This window comes from Orcinus orca, chromosome 8 (genome assembly GCF_937001465.1).
Source record: "Orcinus orca chromosome 8, mOrcOrc1.1, whole genome shotgun sequence".
NCBI classification, from domain to species: Eukaryota; Metazoa; Chordata; class Mammalia; order Artiodactyla; family Delphinidae; genus Orcinus; species Orcinus orca.
This window is the reverse complement of record NC_064566.1, coordinates 37,292,480-37,312,703: the sequence shown is the minus strand read 5'-3', so window position 1 is coordinate 37,312,703 and position 20,224 is coordinate 37,292,480. Positions and strand designations below refer to the sequence as shown.

At 51.2% G+C, this 20,224-nt stretch overlaps 1 protein-coding gene across 1 annotated transcript in view; it reads right to left on the bottom strand.

The window, feature by feature from the left end:
* The window catches only part of PTPN5 (protein tyrosine phosphatase non-receptor type 5), a 55,341-nt gene extending 37,008 nt beyond the window's left edge, over positions 1-18,333 (bottom strand). Inside the window, exons 1-2 of the mRNA XM_033409180.2 lie at positions 17,865-18,333; positions 3,344-3,493 (exon numbers count right to left, since the gene is read on the bottom strand). The gene's annotated coding sequence lies outside the window, so the exon portion shown is untranslated. The remainder of the gene's footprint in view (positions 1-3,343; positions 3,494-17,864) is intronic.
* Between the last annotated feature and the right edge of the window lie 1,891 nt (positions 18,334-20,224).

Here is a 20,224-nt window from a genome sequence, read left to right as displayed (position 1 = left end):
ATTAACTGGAAGCAGGTTGGTCAGTGGGATGGGGAAGTGATGGAGGCCGGGCACCAGCAGAGGCACCTGAGCAGGAATCCTGTCCTCTTCCAGTTGACCATGGGGCTTCCTCTGAACCAAGATGTGCCACAGGCTCCCCCACCCCTGGGCTGAGGAGGTCTGTCATAGAAGGGCGATCAGTGGCATGTGTTCGAGGAATAAACATTAGGCCCAGCTGGTGGCATCTGATCTGGTCCCAATCTACTCCTTTTTTGAAACTGGGGTGAAATTCACATAACCTAAAATTCACCATTTTAACCATTTTAAAACATACAATACATTCACAACGCCGTGCAACCACCACCATTATCATCACCCCGAAAGGAAGAAGAAGTAAGAAGTCACTCCCATCCTCCCCTCCCTCAGCCTCTGGCAACCACTAATCTGCTTCCTGTCTCTCATAGATTTGCCTATTCTGCATATTTCATACAAATGGAATCATACAAAAGGAGCCTTTTGGGTCTGGCTCCGTTCACTTAGCATAACATTTTCTAGGTTCATCCCAGTTGTAGCACGTATCAGTACTTATTTCTTTTTAATGGCTGGAAAATATTCTACTCCATGGATGAACTATATTTCATCCATTCATCAGCTGATGGACACCTGGGTTGTTCCCACCTTTTGGCTACTGTGAGTAGTACTGCTATGAACCAAACTTCTCTTTTAAACTCTTCTCCCAACATGCTTACGACTTTGGGCAGTCCTCTCTCACCCTGGGCCCCTGAGGCCTCATCTATAAAGTCAGGTGGTAAGATCCTCCTTGAAGCTTGAACGTCGTCACCGTCATTTGTCCATTCGTGTGTGAAGGTAATGTGTACTTGGCTGGGTACTGGAGACCTGGCCTGGACCAGCCCACCTACCTTCCTGGAGCTCATGGCTGGTGGGGGAGACAGGACAGCTAACGCTGTGGCCTGGGAGAAGCGTGCTAACAGAGGCCTGTCGGGGACGGGCTGGGAGCACCTCACCTCTGCCTGGGCGGTGGAACGGTGGATGGGTGGGTGCTGTCAGGAGGCACCCTGGAGTGGATGCCAGCTTTGCCCAGGTCGTATGCAGAGAAATAGCTGACAGGTTTGGGGAGGGGGGCAGAGGAGCTTGCGCTCTCTTCCCAGGTGGGTGAGGGGCGAGGAGGAACTGGGATGCTGAAGCCAGATTCCTGGGTGGGAGGCTGAGCCCCCAGGAACCTCCTGACCCAACCCCAGGCAGACATGCCCTCTACCTTGGGCTCCTGGGGCTCCCGGGGCCCTTTAGACACCCCGAACTGTCAACTCAGAGCCTCTGCCACCCTCCTGAAGCTCCGATCCCACCAGACATCCCTATTCTCTGAATTCAAACCTGTCCACTCCCACTTCCAGGCCTTTGTTTGTGCTGTTACCTCAGCCTGATGTTTCCTTTCCTCCTCCTGCCAAATCTTACTCATTTGCAGCGTTACCTCTTCCATGAAGCACCCCCTGATCTCCCGGGAAGAATCACGCTCTCCCATCCCTGGGCCACGCCCCCGCACCCCTGGCTCACACTCCTCTCTGCCTCTTTGTTCTGCTGCTTAGTTAGCTGTCTGTGCACCTGTCTCCCGCACCAGGCAGCCAGTGACGTAGGAGCATCCCCACCCCCTCAGCCACCCCCTGCATCCCAGGTGTTCAGGGCCCGAGCCTGTTGATGTACATGTTAAAGGTCAAATGGAGGGCAGTGGCAGGGTCTCAGGGTTAATGGTTTTGGGGTTCTGGGAGGGCAGAATCTAGCCAGGAGCTTCCCAACCTCGAGAAGATGGCCAGACCATGGCCAGAAAGAGACCCATAATGCCCTCCAGATTTTCATCAGCACGTTCCGTGTAGAGGGGCAGAGGACATTCTGGCTTCATGGAGAACCAGTTAACCACCTCACGCAAATGGATCACGTGTCCCAAAGCAGGCAGGTGGAGAGGCCTCGCACCTCCTCCCTGGGGCGGCGGCAGGGAAGCACACACACGCTTGCTCACTGCGCTCACTCATCATCATCCCTACGGGGTCTGGATGGGGAAAGGCACCATCTGGGGCCAGGGCAGGAAGCCTTCTCAGCACAAAGCACATGGGAGATGTGAATGGAGGAGAGAGGCCGGCTTTAGAACATCCAAATAGGGAAACTGAGGCAAGAGAGGTTAAGCGACTTGCCTCAGGTCACACAAGGTGTGAACAATTGTTTTCAGGTAGTTAAACCAGATTCCCTTTTGGGAGTTACCTCTCTCTTCCCCAGGTGCTCTGCTTGTCCCTTGCTACAGGGAGGGTCCAAGCCCAGAGGTCACTCTGTGTCACAGCCCAAAGCCTTCTAACACGCAGCCTTCCTGCCTAAGTTACTCAGTCAGTTTCTGTTGCTGGCAACCACAGAGCTCAGACTGATGCATGCCGCAAACTAGCGGAACAAACAGGCTCCGAGCCCAGGACTCCCAATGCTTAGTTCACTGCTATTTCCATCCTGCCAAGCTGCCTACCCTCCCTGCCCAGCTGTCCACTGTCCAGCCATCTGTCCCCACGTCTGAGCAGACTGCAAACTCGGAGTGTTCTGGATCCCAAACACAGGGTCTGAGTGTTCTCCGCTTGGGATGTGCCCAGATGAATGATGACTTCTCCAACTTGCTCTGTTGGTGGGAGACTGGGGCGTGGGCCTGGCAGGCACCCCAGGGAAGGGAAGATGGAAGGGTGCTGGAGAGGCCCAGCTTGCAAAGGGGTGGGGGTGGTTCGGCAACAGAGTTTTCCATCTTTCTTGTGAGTCCGATTCAGGGACTGGAACATTCATGTGTTCAGCTAGTGTTTACCAAACACCTACTACGTGCAGGCCACGGGGTGAGGCCCTGGGGATACAATGAAGTACACGCTCTCACGGCACAGTGGGGCAGTGCAGGTAAGCAAAAGGCAATGGAACACACGTGGCCCGTTTGATGGGAGAAATGCAGGGTGCTGTGGGGATGCTGGTGAGGCCCCCAGTGAGGCAGAGGAGTCAGGGAAGATTCCCAGGAAGGGATCTCTGATGAGACATGAAGGAGGAGTGGCGGTCAGAAGCTGTGGAGTGAGAGAGGAGCAGCTGGGGTGCGCCGGGCAGAAGGAGGGCCCATGAATGGGCCTGGAGTTGAGACGAAGCAGGGCACACTCAAGGAATGGAAAGAAATTCAGTCTGACAAGGGCATGTGGGAAGGGAGTACGGACAGGGAGATTTACCGAGGTGCTCATTTGTGATGTTATTTCTTCGTGTCTTCCTCCTCCCTCCCCTTTTTCCCAGAGACATAAGGCAGACCTTAATTCTCACAACAGCCCTAGAAGGAACATACTATCATTACCTGTAGTTTCTAGATGAGAAAATAGAGATCCAGAGAAGTGCAGTGACCTGCCCAAGGCCACAACGCTAGTAATGACAGATCTGCTTCTCGCCGCCCATATTCCTCAGCTCTCTTCTCTTCTGGCTTTCAGCCTTCGTTGTTAACAACACTCTGAAAATAGGAAGAGAGTGAACACGAACGTAACAGCAGACTACAGCAGTTGCGTTATAGATGTTCTTTGAAAAATCCTCACCATAGGTCTTTGGGGCATCACCCATTTTACAGATGAAGAAACTGAGGCTCAGGGGGTGAAGTGACTGTGCTAGACTCTCACAGTGGGTGAATCAGTGAAGGAGCCTGAGGGAGACTCCAGTCCCCAGGGCTCTGAAGGAGCTCACTGCTGCGGGGCCATTACCTTGTGTGTCCTCTCCAGGAACAGAACTACAGGAAGTGCTGCCCTGGACCCCGACCTCAGGTTTCTCCACCTGAAGCAGCGGCCCCGGAAGCCCTCCTTGGGAGACTGGCTGGAGTGCAGAGTGTGCATGATGGTGGCAGCTGTGCTCCATTCCTGGAGGAACAAATGTGCTCCATGGCCAAGGACCCAGCAGCCCTGGGCTCTAGTCCTAGGCCACTGTAGGACCTTGATCCAGTCATTTCCTCTAATCTGAGTGTCAGTAGCCACAAATGAAAATCAAAGGAATTCAATTTAATGACTTTTAAGGGCCTTTCCTTAAGGTCAAGTTTCAATTCTGGGGCTATCAAGGTTTGATGAGGCGGAGGTGGTGGAGTGGCAGGGAAGCAGCAGAGGGTGCTCCCAGCACCAGGGAAACAAGCCCTTGGTCCATGCAGCCTGGGGCAGAGGCTGCCCAACCTTCAAGTGGGGAAGGTGTTCCCACCCCAGCCAGTTACTCGTGGAGGCCCAGCTCAGCTGTGTGGATCAGTATGTACTGAGGACAGTCCTATCCGTGTGGTGGACAGGAGCCCAGAGATGATCAATCAAACAGCGGGATTTCAGAGTTCAAAGGTCATCTGGTTTAACCATCTGCTCTGCAAGATTCTGAAAACATCCCCCTTCTGCTCCCTCTTTCTACACTCCCCATACTCCAGGTATACAGTTTAATTTACAAGGAGGAAACAATTACAAATGTGAAGGTGTGATCTCACCTCTCAGGAGGGGGCTGGTAAGGTATTTCCATTCTGTTAGATGCTTGCTCCTACTTATGATACCTTGGAATGCACTTTTCCCTTCAGGGAAAAGCCCCCTTTTCCCTTCTCTGCTTGGAAAACTCTTTAAGACCCTTTCAAGACCCTGTTCAAATGTGACCCCTTCAGCAGAACCCTCCCTTAGGAAGAACTGGGTACCTGCCTTCTGTTCTCACACTCTATTCGGTGATCATCTATTGTTTTAAAAACTTTCATTTTATTTTTGGCCATGCCACGTGGCATGCGGGATCTTAGTTCCCCGACCCGGGATCGAACCCGTGCCCCCTGCCATGGAAGTGCAGAGTCTTAACCACTGGACTGCCAGGGAAGTCCCTCGGTGATTATCTTTGATGCCTGTATCCCCACCTCACATGGAGCTACCGGAACACAAACCTGTGGATTATAATCACGGCAGCCTCCTTTTACTGAGTGCTTACTGAGTGCTGGATACCTTGCCAAGTGCTGTACATGTATTACATCACTCATCCTTCACCAAAACCCTATGAACTAAAACACCGTTAGCCCCCTCCTACACATGTGGAGATAAGGACTTGGAGAGACTGAGTCACTTGCTCAAGGTCACCCAGTTGGTAGGCTGCAGAGGCAGGCTTCAAACTCCGTTTGCCTCAACCCCAGGCCCAGGCTTTACTGAAACCACTAGGTGTGTGGCCTCTGATGTGGACGTTCCTGTTTCCTGTATTTAATACCCTAGCTGGCAGCAGACAGATATTCAAGACCTATTCTTGAAAAAATAAATGAAAAGTAAGCTAGGGTTTGAGCATTTATAAATGGCTCATTGAAAACGCCACAAAGTGCAGGCTTTGGGATTGGGCTGCCCGAGTCTGAGTCAAGGCTCCCTCACTGGCTGCCTGATCTTGGACAAGATACTTGACTTCCCCGTGCCTCAGGTTCCTCATCTGTGAAATGAGGAAAGCAGTGTCTACACTTCAGAGGGTTCTTACGGAGATTAAATGAATTTTGATCCTCACATGAAGTTTTTATATGAGATGCATGCAAAATGCTTAGACAGGGCCCAGTAAACTAAAAATGCTGTCGTCCAGTGTGTCAGGCGTTGCCTGCTTCTCAGTTAATACAGGACTTCTCTCCCATAGGTGAGGTCCACGGAGGCTCTGGGATGAGTCTGGTGGTGTGCTAGTAAACTGGTTCTCAGACAAAAGAATCTTTTAAAATAAATAAAAAATTAAAAAGCCGTGATTTGTGGCATTTGCTGATTTCCCGGGTGTAAATGCTCCCACCATGGCTGATTTCAAGCTATGAATGTGAAGGGTCATGCTGCCAGTCTTGGAGGAGATGAGGAGTTTTGCTCAAACTCTCTGTGCCTCAGTTTTCTCATCTGTAAAATGGACCTAACTCAAAATATTATAGGTACACAGTAGTAGTACCTAACTCAAAATATTATTGAGATGAGAAAACATAAAACTCTTATAGTAAGAGTTCCTAGCACAGAGCGTACCATGTAAGTGGTAACTAATATTACTGTTAAGAGTTTTCACAACACTCAGTCTCACTGCTGCTTGTCTGGCTCAGACACTGGCCCCATCCCAGCCCCTGGCTTTCCGCCTGATGCCCTGGCAGGCAGAGTCTCTCTCTTGGTCATCTGCCTTCTAGGACTGAGGTCTTGTCCACTCTTACAGCTCTGCCCCCTCCACTTGGGAGGGGGCACTGCTGGTTATACACCCACCCTGATCGCAAATGATCTTGTGCTTCTGGTCTCTACCTGTCTCTGGTTTTAGCCCTAGACGTCCCTGATGCCAACCCTGGGCCTCGATGCCAGGGCTGCCTGTGCCTTGGTCTGGATCGTCCATGAAGATCCTGTCTGGCATCTGCTCTGCTCTTCGTCGCTTACAAAACCACTTCTCATAGGGCTCGTATGCACTTACAGAGGGGAGAGCTGGGGTGCAGAGCTAGGTCTGTTCCCACCTGCAGCTAGGGAAACCTCTAGCTCCTGCCATACCTCCCCGGGGGGTCTAGTCCTCTATCAGGCCTCACACTCAGCCTCTGATTTAACCCTTCTGTGCTCAGGTTGGGAAGATCCTGGCACTTCAGGGTTTGGTAAAAGAATCAGGCAAACAGTCAGAGGCAGGGCCTGGGAGGCAGAGGCTGTTTGGAAACTTTAGCTAGGTCTGAGGCATCTTTGCCAGGAGAGAGAATAGAGTGTGAGCCAGGAAGCTGAACGGAATGGGAAAGAGGAAAAAAAAAAAAAGAAGAGGGGACCAGGAATCAAGGTTGAAAAGGGTCTGGAAACCTGGGGCCTGGGGTGGGCTGTCAACAGACTCTTCCGTCACTGGTGGAATGCCTCGATACACAACAGACTGGCCATTCTGAGGCTGCATACCTTAAGGCAGCCACGGTCCTCTGCAAAAAAGCATGGATTTGGAGGCCAAGAGACATGGGTGAAACGCTGTGCTCTGCCACCCTCTCCCCACGGGGCCCTGGACCAGTGTCCTAACTTCTCTGAGCCTCGGTTTCTTCCTCTGGGCCATGGAAGCAATAGGAGCTGCTGGCCGCAGGGTTGTGGTAATGACCAAGAAGTGACTGAAGCGCACAAAGTATGAGGCGACCCAGGGCTGACTTCCTCCTCGTCACCACAGCTGACCTGGCTTGAAGCTGCATCTCCTGGTGCCCTCTAAGTGAACCCGGCACGGGAGCCAGGCAGTGCCATCGGCTACAAAGCTCTGTCTCCTTCTTCCTCAGGCTCTGCCAGGTGTTCTGGAGCTAATGAGAATGACGCAGGAGAGACCAGCTTGAGGATGAGCAGGGACTCTCCGGGAGAACCATCCCCTCCCCTCTGGAGAGCCCCGGGCTGTTTCCAGGTCCCCAGGGTCAGAGCCCTCAGGAAGGTGGGGCGCCAAGAACTGAACCCCGATGGTAGGATTCCCCAAATCCTCCTCTGCCATGTGTATTGCCCCGCCTCCCAGCCAAGCCCACTCTTGCTTCTCAGCTCGTTTCCCCCATTCCTCTTTCCTTGTCAGGGCTCCCTGCTCTTCTCCTCCGAGATGTGGCCCCTGCTCCTCCAGGGCCTGCCTCAGCTCATGCCGCCTCCAGGAAGCCTCCCCTGGGAGTCTAGGGCACATTGATCTCTCTTCTGGCTGAATTCTTCCCCCATCGTTTTGATTTGTAACTCGGCACCTCAAAATGGACCACACTCCACCCTGGGCTGCACCCTCCCTCTCCTGTCCATAAACTTGGCTTCTGTGTGCTGCCCAGGCTGGGAGGGGGCAAGGGATGAGCCTCCTTCTATAACCCCCAAGACAGGGAGTCCAGTGCAGAGAAGGAGGGATGGAAGGCCAGGCAATGTACATCCAGCTCTTTCTGCACATTCAAGTTTGGAAGGAAGATGGGAAGGAGCGACTAAACAGAAGAAAAGAAGGAAGGAAGAAGTGAGTTAAAAGGAGTGAAAGGGGAGGGAAGGGCCGCTACGTGAGACTCAGGACCACAGTCACAAGAGGACAGATCACACCATGATCCAGGCTGCCTCGGATCATGCTTTAAGGCTCTCTATAGATTTCCCGATTATGTAACTCTCTGGCTCAACAGACTCCTCTTTGAAAAACCCTTGGAACTCACCTCCTCCAGGTGGCCTCCCATGACTAACTCTACTCTTTTGCCCATCCCCTTGGCTCCCTGAGCTGTACTGCTTTGCACTCATCAATGCCCATCCATTTCCCATGATGCCAGGTCCTCTGGGGGAAGGGCTGGAGGTCTCTGCCTCACTGGCAGTGAGTTTAACGCTACGTTTTTCATCTGTAGTCAAAGATTACACTGTCTTTTTTCATCACCTTTCTTTGAACAATTTCAGACAGTATTTGGGGGATATATTTTGCACAGTTATTTTAGACCCAATCTGCCTCTAAGTAACCTTGAGACAAGACCTGCTGTAATCTTAGATCCGTGTCTTTACTATCAGGCTCGGTATGTTGGGCCTGCGAGGATCCCCAGATGACTAAGTCGTAGTCCCTGCCCTCAACCAGCTTGCAGTCTTGTGAGCAGAGTCAAATTTGTGCTAACTGTCAACAGAGGCTGTGTAACGCGAGTGCCTGGGAGGGCAAAAGGGAGAGTCTGGGAAGCTGGACAGGGAGGTGATGTCTGAGCATCTCAAGGACAAGCAGAGTTCACCAGACAGTGGGGAGGATGTTCCAGGCAGAGAACACTGCAGGGGCAAAGGCCAGGAGAAGTGAGAGGGCAAGGTGAGATGGGAGAAGGCGGGCACCTCAGTGTGACTGGACAGCGGGCAGGTGAGGGGCCTCACATCACTCGGCAGAGGGCTTCGCGCATCTGGCGAACACACACTGACTTTAACTCACAGCCCACTTTTCCTTAGTTAGATTAAGGCAGGGACCGTCATTCTAGTTGGCATCTAGAGATCTGTGTGTGTGTCAGGGAGGGTGAGGGTGCAACAACACAGATGAACCTCAAAAACTACTTTATGACACAAAAGACCGCATGCCACGAGTCAGACAGAAACGGCAACAATGGTTACCTCTGAGGGCAGGTACTGACTGGGAAGGAGAAAGAAGGGACTTTGCGGGATGATGGAAATGTTCCACATCTCAAGCCCGGTGATGGTTATTCAACTTCATACAATCGTTGAAACTCACTGAATGGAACGCTGAAGGTCTGTACATCTTCTCATTCGTAAAACAGACCTTAAAAATGCGTGTGAGCGTTCTTGCTTGTCACAATGATGCTGTCATAACAAAGAACTCCCCCACCCAAAGGCCAGCAGGGTCCCTGTTGAGAAACACTACTGTAGGCCACGGGGAGCTACAAGGGGTTCAAAGAGCAGAAAGAACTGGCTACACCTGGGTTCTGGGAAGACGGGGCTTTTGAGGTGATGGGAGCCCACAAGGTCCAGGTATCTTGGGTGTGAAGTGACACAGAGGTGGACATATGACCTCCACTGCCACTCCTGGGCCTTACATTTGGCCAACTCCAGCCCACTGGTCCGAAGCTGCCCAGGCCCAGGAGGTGCCCTGGGATGTCCCTCTAAGGCATCCCAGAAGAAGGCCAGCTAAGGAAGTCAGAGGCGGCAAATGTAAGAGGGAAAAGGACACATCCCACCTCTGGCCTCCCTGCCTCGTGATAAGCACCAGGGATGCTGACTGTGATCACCTTCCTCTGAAATGCAGTCTCAAGGAGGCGGGGCGCCCTGGGAGACCGGAGTCACGGGAAGCAGGGCTGGATATTGCTGCTGCTGCTACCAAAAGCCATGCTCTGAAATCATGGGCAAAAGAAGAACACAGCCAACTTAGACTAAAACGCTTGCCTGACACCTTCCTTCAGGAAGCCTTCCCTGACCACCACGCTGGGCAGGTGCCTCTGCTGTGTCCCCACAGCCCTCAGCTCATCACCAAAGCACAATTATTACCTAGGTGTGAACTCTGGCTCTGCCACTTACTTGCTGTGTGCTCCTGGCAAGTTACTTAAGCTCTCTGAGTCTATTTCCTTATCGATAAGCTGAGGATAATAAAAACCTTGTGCAATGAACTGTGATAAAGATTAGGTGAGATAACGTAGTAAGCACTCAGAAAAGTTAGTATTTCAGATTACTGTAGCGAGCATCAGTACAGTCCACTGTTGCCCGGTTACTCTCTGGTGCCCCCAACGGACACACACAAGCTCCTTGTGGGCAAGGTCCTCATGACGTGTGGATTTCCTGGAACAGTGAATACCTGCATGCATGAATGAATTCCATCCCTAAGATCTCTCCTGAGAGCTTTCTTTTCCCACTCACAATGCGTCTAAATCACAATAATTCTTCAGAAATGGAGGGTGGATTCATTTGTATTCTGTTCCCTTGTCTGTCTCCTCCCTCATGCCATGCAGAAACCTACACAAAATTTACTTAAAAAAATGAATGGGTTCTTCCTGGACCCTCCAGTCCTAAGACTTCACTTAGTGGTCTTTTTTGATGAGTACACAAAAATCCTTAATAAAAAGCACCCCGTGGTTCCTCAAAAAATTAAATACACATTTATCATTTGATCCAGCAATTCCACTTCTAGGTATATACCCCAAATAACTGGAAGCAGGGGCTCAAGCAGATACCTGTATATCAACGTTCATAACAGCATTATTCCATCATTCACAATAGTCAAAAGGTGGAAGCAACCCAAGTGTCCATCAACAGATGAACGGATAAGCAAATGTGTTATATACGTACAACAGACTATTATTCAGCCTTAAAAAGGAAGGAAATTCCGACACACACTACAACACGGATGAAGCCTGAAAACATTATGCTAACTGAAATAAGCTAGACACAAAAGGACAAATGGTATATGATTCCACTTACATGAGGTACCTAGAACATGTGAATTCATAGAAAGTAGAAGAGAGGTTACCAGAGGCTGCGGGGAGGGGAGAACGAAGGAGTTATTGTTTAATGGGTACAGAGTTTCAGTTCCGCAAGATGAAAAGAGCTCTATGGGTAGATGGTGATGACGGTTGCACAACAACGTGAATGTATTTAGTGCTACAGAACTATATACTTAAAACGGTTAAAATAGTAAATTTTATGTATTGCACCGTAATTTTTAAAAGGCACACCAAAACAAATCAATAAAATGTTGGAGGGACTCCATCTGAAATCTGACACTCCTCCATCACACCCTCAGCGCACTGTGACTTGGGCCTCCCGGCCCATAATGTCCCTCTCCATCCTCTCCATGGCTCCAGCTCTGGTGTCCATTGTTTTCTTTCTACCCCAGGACCCAGGACCACGTCATCTGTATCCATGAAATCAACCTGCATCTGTCCACAGACGACATGTACTTTAACCTTGTGCTCTTTTTTCCCCCTCCCCCGGGTCCTGTCATACCCTATTGGGGATGCTTAAATCAGATGCCTTGAGAATCTGAGATGGAAAAGCTGTGTGCTTGAAGATGTTCACTGCTATGTCCACCGATTAAGAAATGATTAAGTAAAGTATGGAAGCCATTGAGGATAGAAGAAGGTCATGTATGAGTACAGAAGTTACAGGGAAAATGTTAAGTGAAAAATGTTGGGTACAAAACTAGATGTGGACTCATTTCAACTATAAAAGATACAGATCTATAGAAGAAACAGAATGGGACATATAAAATCGTGGTTCATTTTACAGTTGTTCTATAGTAGGTTGTGTTATTTTTACAGTGTAATTTATTTTTCAAAGGCTGGCACACTCTTAGGCAGATAATGAAATATACAATCTTTGGAGTCCACTTCAGACAGCCACATGCCACCCACCACTGAAGTCCACTGAATCCCTCCTGAGTGGCTTCCAGAGAGTTGGGGGAGAAAGGGAACATTTCCACTCTTAAGAAAGACATATCAAAGCTTGGTATGTCTCTCTAATGACGTCAACCAACCACCTCACCATGCAAAGGAAGGGCAATTTAGGGTCTGTATTCTGCAATCACAGTAACAGGAACCAGACTTGGCCAAGAACAGTTTATCCCCTACATTAGCTCAAAGTTAGGAATTCTCACCAAGATGCTTGCTCGCTTACAAATTGTGGATCCCCTGCATCTAGCTCGAGGAGATCCCTTCCCAACTCAGCATGCCGCACCCCAGGTATGGAAACTTGCGTCAAGGCTGCTTCAAGGGGGACACAGGAAGGAGGGTGGCTTTTATTCTATGTGCCGCCGCTGAGTGGGAAAAGCTTTCTGCTGTCTAAGAGTCTGGGGAATTCTGGAGCTTTCCCAGATATTGGTGGCCAAGGTGCTTGTCTCACGTCTCACCAGATGCAAAAAAGATGGGGATGATATTGAAGAATGGGGGAAGACCTTATTTTCTGTAATGCCATGGTGTAAGGTAAGGAAGAGCTTTTTGGTGATGGTACTGTTCAAAACCTCAAAGGGTTTTTAGTTTTTTTCTTCAGCTGACCTGAGTTTCCAGTTCCTAGAGGTGAAAAAACATGCAGAATCAGATGGAATTTGGACCAGGGCACCTAAAGAGTCTAGGATCCTAAGAAGACTTAGACTACCTGTCAACTTGCCCTCTCAGAAGGTCCAGCCTAGTATCTGGCTCTGTCTGCTTGATGGAAGCATTCCCGTCTCCTCTGTGACAGGACTGCCTGTCTACCTCCCATCCACCAAATCGTCTGAGTGCCACAAGGAGCCACAGGCCCACACTGTGACAGTGGTCACTGTCCTCCAGGAAGACAACAGTGTGGGCCTACAGATATCACAGACCGTAGTGCTTAGTGCCATAGGGGCCCTAGAAGCCCAAGCCCTACCTCCTAGACATGGGGAAACAGTTTGGGAGAGGGGAAGGACCTTGCCCCAGGTCACTTAATCAGTAGTAAACTTCGGATTGAACACAGGTACTTACACACAGATAGCTGCGCTGACCCACACTGGTAAGAACATATTTCCTGGTGTGTGAGTTCAATTTTTGGTAAAGAGTGCCATACGTTTTGAAATGTTCACACACACCCTGTGTCCAACTGAATGCAGACAGAAAGCTTTAAACGATTAACCATCTTCCGGAGTTTTTCCATTCGCACTTATAGATCCATTTAAACAATTAATTGGGTGCTTAAAGAATTTATACTTCTGTAAATAGTTTCTCTTTCCCCACTGCCCTCTCTGCCATTTTTGGGAATCTGTCAAGTTATTGAAGATGATAATTCCTTGTCCTGCAAATATGGGCCTTTGCGCTAGAGATGAGTTTCTTTAAAATCTCTACAAGGGAAATGACTGAGGGCATAAGAGTTGCACAAGGGAAAATTTGAAATGAAGCCAGAAGGTTGTATATTTGCACTGGAAAGGGGATGAGGGAAGACCAAAAAATGTTACCATTTTAATTGTTTAATTGTCATTTCGGGTATGTTTTACTATTTCGCCTTAGTCAACAGCCATACTGAACATACAGACGTGACTCAAATTTTCATCCTTGAATGACATCACAGATATTCAAATCATCTGAGCTTTATCATTTTGATCATACATAGCTTACTTATGCCCTTACTATGCTACAACAACTTTATTTAGTCCAAGATAGGAGGCTTCGTGCGTAAATGGTGGTTTCCAACATTCATTCATTAGACAATTATTTAGTGAGCCACTGCTGAGTGTCGGGCTTGGTTTTCTAGGCATGACGAACACAAGGAGAACAGGACTCCAGTTCTCTTGTACTCATTAACATCATACGACCTCTTATTCCTCAGGCCTGTAAGCACCTATGTGATCTGGGCCTGCCCCTCTCTCCTACCGTTTTCCTTTCCACCCTCCCTCTTGACCTATGTTTTCCGGCCACACTTGCTGTTCCCTGAAAACACCAAGCTATTCCTACCCCCAGGGCCTTTGCACTTGCGGTCTCCTTTTCCCAGAATGCTCTTCCCCAAGGTCACTTCCTCACTTCATTCAGGTCTTTGTTCAAATGCCACTTCCTTGAAGACAATTCTTTTTAAAGGTAAATCTCTTCCCCCACAGTCAACCCTCATCCTGCTTTATTTATCTCCAGAGCATTGCTCACCTCTTGAAATGTTATAGTTTGCTTACGTTTTCTTTTCTGTCTCCCTTGGTAGAGCTCGGACAAGAAGTTCATCTTTTTCAGCAATGTATCCCTAGAGCCTGTGAACAGCCTCACATGTAACAGATGTTTCTATGTATTTGGATAATAAGTGAATGAATGAAGGAGGAAGGAAGCAACTGGCTCTGGACACTTTGGGGTGCTCAGTGAGCCAGCTTTGCAGGAGTCATTCTGGTACCCTGTCAGATCATGGCCCTCACTCCTGAGCCTCCCCTTCCCCCTCCCGCTGGGCTCTGTCTGAGAATGGATGCCCAGCCACTCAGGCTCCAAACCTTGCCGTCACTTCTCATTCCTCCCTCCCTCCACTCCCACATCCAATCCGCTGCCAGCTCTGGTGACACTGTAGCCTCCTGCTTCAACTCCTCTTTCTCTTCATTCTTACAACCCCTCGCCCCCCATCTCCCCTATCCAAACCCTCCTTAACTCTTACCTATACCGCTGTCATTGTTTCCTACCTGGGCTCCCTGCCAGCAGGCTCTCCCCCTCCAATCTGTTCTCCATGGGGCAGCCAGAGTGAGTTTCCTAATGGCCATGTTTGATCATGTCTCTCCCCCACTCAAAAACTAAAGGCCGATGATCACGTGGCTTGGCACTCAAGGCTCCCAGCAACTGCCTCCACCTTCCTACCCAGGCTTCCTTCTCATGGCTCCTCTTTTAGCCTTTTTGCCCAGTTGGAATGAATTGCTTTCCAGTTTCTACACACGTCCTAGAAGCCCCCACCGCCGGCTCTCTGCTCATGCTGTTTCCACTACTTATAATATTTTCCTCCTTCCTTCCGTTGTACAAATCGTTTAGACCCAGCTCAAATGCTACCTCGCTTCTCCAAGAAGCCATTCCTCGTCTTCCAGAAGAATAAACCCCTCCTTCTCGCTTCTATCCAAGGGGTCATCTGTCTCTCTTTTCGGACAGGTTTCAGGAAAGGACAGGCAACGTGACATAGAAGAAAGAGTTCAGAATCTGGGGTCAAAAGCTCTGAGCTGGAGACACAGCTCTCTGGCTCTGAGACTTTTACAGTACAAATCCTTAGATAAGTTAAACTCTAAGTCTTAACTTTCGCATCTATAAAATGGGAATAATAATGCTACTGATATCATGGGTGTGTTATGAGGATTAAATATAAGTGACAGTGTGTAAGAAAAGCTTTGACTGTATATAAACTATCAAATTCAATCATCCTTAGGTGAGAAATAACTGATAAACAAAAGTGACTTCTCCCAGGGAACTTCATGGATGTCCTATGCTGGCTGAGCCCTAAGTCCAGGAATAGATCAGTGGAGGAGGGATTTTTTGAGGGAGAGGGACTTTCAGGATTCAAAATCTCATGTCCTTTGGCAATCTGAAGAAGGGAAGAAGTGGAGGGTGGACTTCCCTGGTGGCACAGTGGTTAAGAACCCGCCTGCCAATACAGGGAACACGGGTTCCAGCCCTGGTCCGGGAAGATCCCACATGCCACGGAGCAACTAAGCCCGTGCGCCACAACTACTGGGCCTGCGCTCCAGAGCCTGCAAGCCACAACTACTGAGCCCGTGTGCCACAACTACTAAGCCCGTGTGCCACAACTACTGAGCCTGTGCTCTAGAGCCTGTGCTCTGCAACAAGAGAAGCCACCGCAATGAGAAGCCCATGCACCATAACGAAGAGTTGCCCCCGCTCACCGCGACTAGAGAAAGCCCGCGCAGCAACGAAGACCCAACACAGCCAAAATAATATGTAAATAAATAAATATAAATTAAAAAAAAAAAAAGAAGTGGAAGGTATATCCATAAGGCTGGGGCCTTAATGATATTAACAGCTACCTCTTCGGAGCTTTTTCTATGCCCCAGGCCCTGTGCTAAGTACCCTACATAAATGATTTCATCACAGAGTAATAGAAGAGGAAAACTATAAGTGCTCCCCCCCTTCCCCAGCCCCCCCCCAACAGTTCAGACCTAAAAGATATCCTGACACCAATCCAATGATCTTATTTTTTGGAGAAATTGAGACCCAGAAAGATTGTAAGCATTCACTGCAACTGTCCAGCCAGATCTCTTCACTCTGAGGGTGAGACCCATGGCACTGCAATAACCCACGGGCCACTGCTCATTATGAAGTCTATGTAAATGGTGCTTCTGGAGCACAACGCCATTTACAGGCACAACCATGTGAGTGGTGGCCCCTGGAGTTATGCCAGCTGGTCACCCTGTCTCTGCTCCATGCCAGGCTGCTCACCCAAGAAGGAAGCTCTTGAGAAAAGAACCTCAGGCCCCTAGAGACTGAACACTGTCCTCCTTGCCAACTCCCCCATCCAACAGAGTCTTCTCAAAGATGACTGACTTTATCCATTCCCCATCCAGCTTGCACTCCATCAACATACCTCTCGGGGCACCCTCTCTGCACCAGGCATCGGGTTCAGCTCTGGGGATACCCAGCTGCCTTTGAGGGAGCCTTGCCTGAGCCATCACCAGAGCCTGGTGAGGCTGTAACTCAAGCTTCCCCAGCAGCTCTGTCAGCAACACCAAGAGGCCGCACTCAACAAACATCAAGGAGGGAGAGGTGGCCGGACAGGAAAGACTCAGAGACCTCTACAAAGGGACGATGAAGGGAGCCTGGTTGGATTAGAAGACCTAGGCCCTTAAGGAGGGGGGTAGAGTGAGGGGGAAGGCACACAGTCAGGTCGAGGTGGGGGAAAGGGGGATGACTCCTTGACCATGACATTACCTGGTCCAACTAAGGACACTGGTTCAGTGATTCCTGGGAGAACCAGGACTAACACCCTGGAATCTGATCTCCTGTCCAGGACTGCTTCATTCTCCCAAACTAAATCTCAAGATCTCCTTTGAGGCTGAAAGAGGCAAATTAAAGGCCAACCTTTTTTTTTTTTTTTTTTAAACAGTAAGTATGGTAGGAAATGAATGGCACCTGATGCTCCAAAAGGGGGCAGGGCTGGAATTACAGAGACTTTCCTGACACACTCCGGTAAATTTTTGGGATCTGGGGTTTCAACAAGGATAAGGATGGAATTGTATAGGAGAGGACATGAGTATGAAAGCCAGGGATGCTAGATTCTAATGCAGGCTTTGCCAGTAACTCTCCCGTGACCTTGGTCAAGCCACCTCACTGGGTCTCAGTTTCTCCGTCTGTAGAATGAGGGCGTTGAATGAGTTCCCAAGATTCACCTGGTCTTGACCCTCTAAGGTACATGATCCTTGGTAAGGTAAACCCCTCAGAAGTCTGACCCGAGCAATCTCCACGTTTTGCAGGAGCCTGGGCCTCATCCAGGAAAAAGGGGCATGCTGGGGGAGGGGAACACGCTGGGCTTTTATTTTGGGGGCGGGTGGGGAACTGGTGGTTTAAGCTACACGGTCCGGGGGAGGCGAGGCGAAGCGAAGCTAAGGCTGGGAGCCCCGGTTTACAGGCCAGCAGGCTAGCGGCGATCTCCAACCTTCCTCCGGAGCTTCAGACCCTGGAGAGGTAGGTAATGCAGCCAAGAGCCGCGCACCAGCCACGGCAGCAGAGAGGCTCGCACCCCGGACCACCATCCCGATCCCTCCCCTCCCTCTCCGGAACCGCGCACGAGCTTCGTGGGGAGTGGCCGCTGCTCTCTCCCCTCTACCCAGCGCCGGGTCCCCTCCCAGGCGTGGGGGACCCCTCCCCCAGTCCCGGGGCGTCGGGAGCCCCATGGGGGCGTGGCGGGGGCGGGCGCTGGCTTCTGCGCCTGGGGGTCTGGAGGAGGTCTCAGTTGCCGGGGCTCCCTGGGAGGGACCCCGCGCCCTCCACCTTCCACCTCCCCACACAAAGGCGCCGACGGAGGCGCCGCACTTACCGGCCAGAGCGGACTCCGGGCGCCGACGAGCAGGCGGGTAGGCTGGCGGGAGGATGTGCGCGCGCGAGTGTGCGTGTGTCCCTGTGTGTGTCTGCGCGAGTGTGTGTGTGTGTATGTGTGTGTGACGGGGACCTCGCCGAGCTCCGTGCGTCTGCGTGTGCGGGGGCGTCCGTCCGTCGGTCCGTCTGCCCGGCGCTCAGTCCCGCGCTCCGTGCGCGCTCCCTCTTCAGATCGCCTCACCAAATGCGCTTCGGCTGCGGACTCTCGGGCGCAGCCGCCAGGTCGGCTCCTCGCCCTTAGTCCCGGCTCCGCCCCGCCCCCGGGCGGGCTTGCGCCGCTTCCCGGGAATTGCGCAGGGCCTGAGGGGCTAGCTAGCGCGGGGGCGGGGAGCTCCTGCGGCGCCCAGGGCCCAGGTGGGGCCGGGTCGCGGACCCTTATTCCCCGACCCGGATCTCGGGCGCCCCCACCCCGCAGCTCCGCTCGGAGTCCCCTCAGGCGCCGCCCCCACGCCGAGGTTGCCTGGACCTGGAGGGCGGGGGAGCGGGAGCACCGCATCTATTTCATTCATGATTTTCTCCTCTCGGGAGCCCCAGGCCCAGGTTGCGCTGCTACGGCGGCCGCCAGAGGGACACCGGCGGGGCCGTGCGCGCCGAACCCGGTGCAGGACCGCCAGGCAGACAGCTGGGGGTAGGGAAAAGTGAGACAAAGGGGTCATAGCCGGGGGGTGGGGGGGAATTGCATGGAGGGGGTGCTGTGGCGCTCCCCGCATGATGCCCGCACGATGCCGTTGCCGCACCTGCACAAGCAGAGTGGTTGCATACAGCGGCACGCACAGTGCCGGATACCCAGGACCCGCTCCAGGACTCGGGAGAGGCACTCGCCTTCCCACCATTCCCTGTTCAGTCTCTGAGGAGCAAGACCTTCCTCCGCCAGGTCTCACCCTCCTGACGCGCATCACGGGGCGTGTACCTGTCTAGGCTTTATCGTGGGCACCGGCGGCCTGGACGCGCAAGGAGCTGCCCACGCGCCCCACAGTCCCACTTTTTCCAGGCTGGCACCCCGCTGGCCGGAGGTTCCTGGCATTCCATCCCGATGGGGGCTTTTTGAGACGTTGGGAGGCATACAGGGCCGGCATCCTAAGCTTCGTTTTCACATGGGGAAACCGAGGCGCACCATCACAGGGCTACCACCCTGGTTCCAGCCGCCGTCCTCTTTCGCCTGGATCTCTGCAATAGCCTCCTTACTGGTCTCCCCGTTGCCACCCTTGGCCCCCTGCAGTTGATTCTCTACGAAGCAGTCAGAGCTATCCTTTTAAAACGTAAGTCAGATCGCGTTGCTTCTTTACTGGAAATCCTACAATGGCTCTCCATTCGTTCAAGTGAAAGCTAAAGCCCCTGTAATGGCTTGCAAGGCCTCTCATGAGCTGGCTCCCTTTTATTTAACTCTGTAACCTCACTTCCTACCACTCCAGTCACACGGGCCTTTTTCAATGCGTCACCAACATGGCAGCCACCCTGTGGCCTCAGGACCTTTGCACTGCTATTTTCTCTGCCTGGAAACTTCCCCCAGATAGTCAAATGGCTTGCTCCTTTACTTCTTAAGTGTGTCACCTCAAAGAGGCCTTCTGTGACCACCCTATTTTAAATGCAGACCCACTCCCCCCATTTTCTCCATGGTAGTCATGACCTTTATTTCGTGTTCCTTGTCTGTAGGGTTCACTGGCCCTTCACTTCCAGCTCTCACCTTAGTCCTTTGGCATCCTAGTTCTCCAGCCTTACCACACTACTCTGTTCTCTAAACAAACTGCATTTTCCCATTTCTAGCCTTTGTTCATGCTGTGCTTTCAGCCTGGGATACCATCCCCTGCCATGTCTTACCTAATTTTTAAGTTCCAGTTCAAATACCTCTTTCTCTATGGAGGCTTCTCTCATATTCCCAAAGACACTCAGCCCTCATTCCTTTCTGTTTGCTATAGTAACGGTTCCTTGTCTTTTACCCCAAGTGCCCTATGAAGTCCTGAGTCTCCTCTCTCTCCAGTTCCCAGCACTGAAGGGACCATCAGTCCATGTTGGTGGATCAAGGGCAGTGAATGGGAGGCCCTGGGCTGGGCCTTGATTCATCTTTTTTTTTTTTTTTTTTTTTCTAGGCGGGGCACAGAGCCCAGCTGGGTCTTGTTATCCTCAAGTTGTTTCTTGTGGAACAAGGGGAAGGGTCAAATGTCAGATAATGGGGAAACTGTGGGTAGATGTGTCAGCCAGTGCTCAAGGGCCCACTCTCCCTCCCTGAAAGTATCATCTCCGTCATTCAGCATAAGGCTGATTTTCCCCAGACAGTGTCAGTGTAACAACAGCAGCTACCGT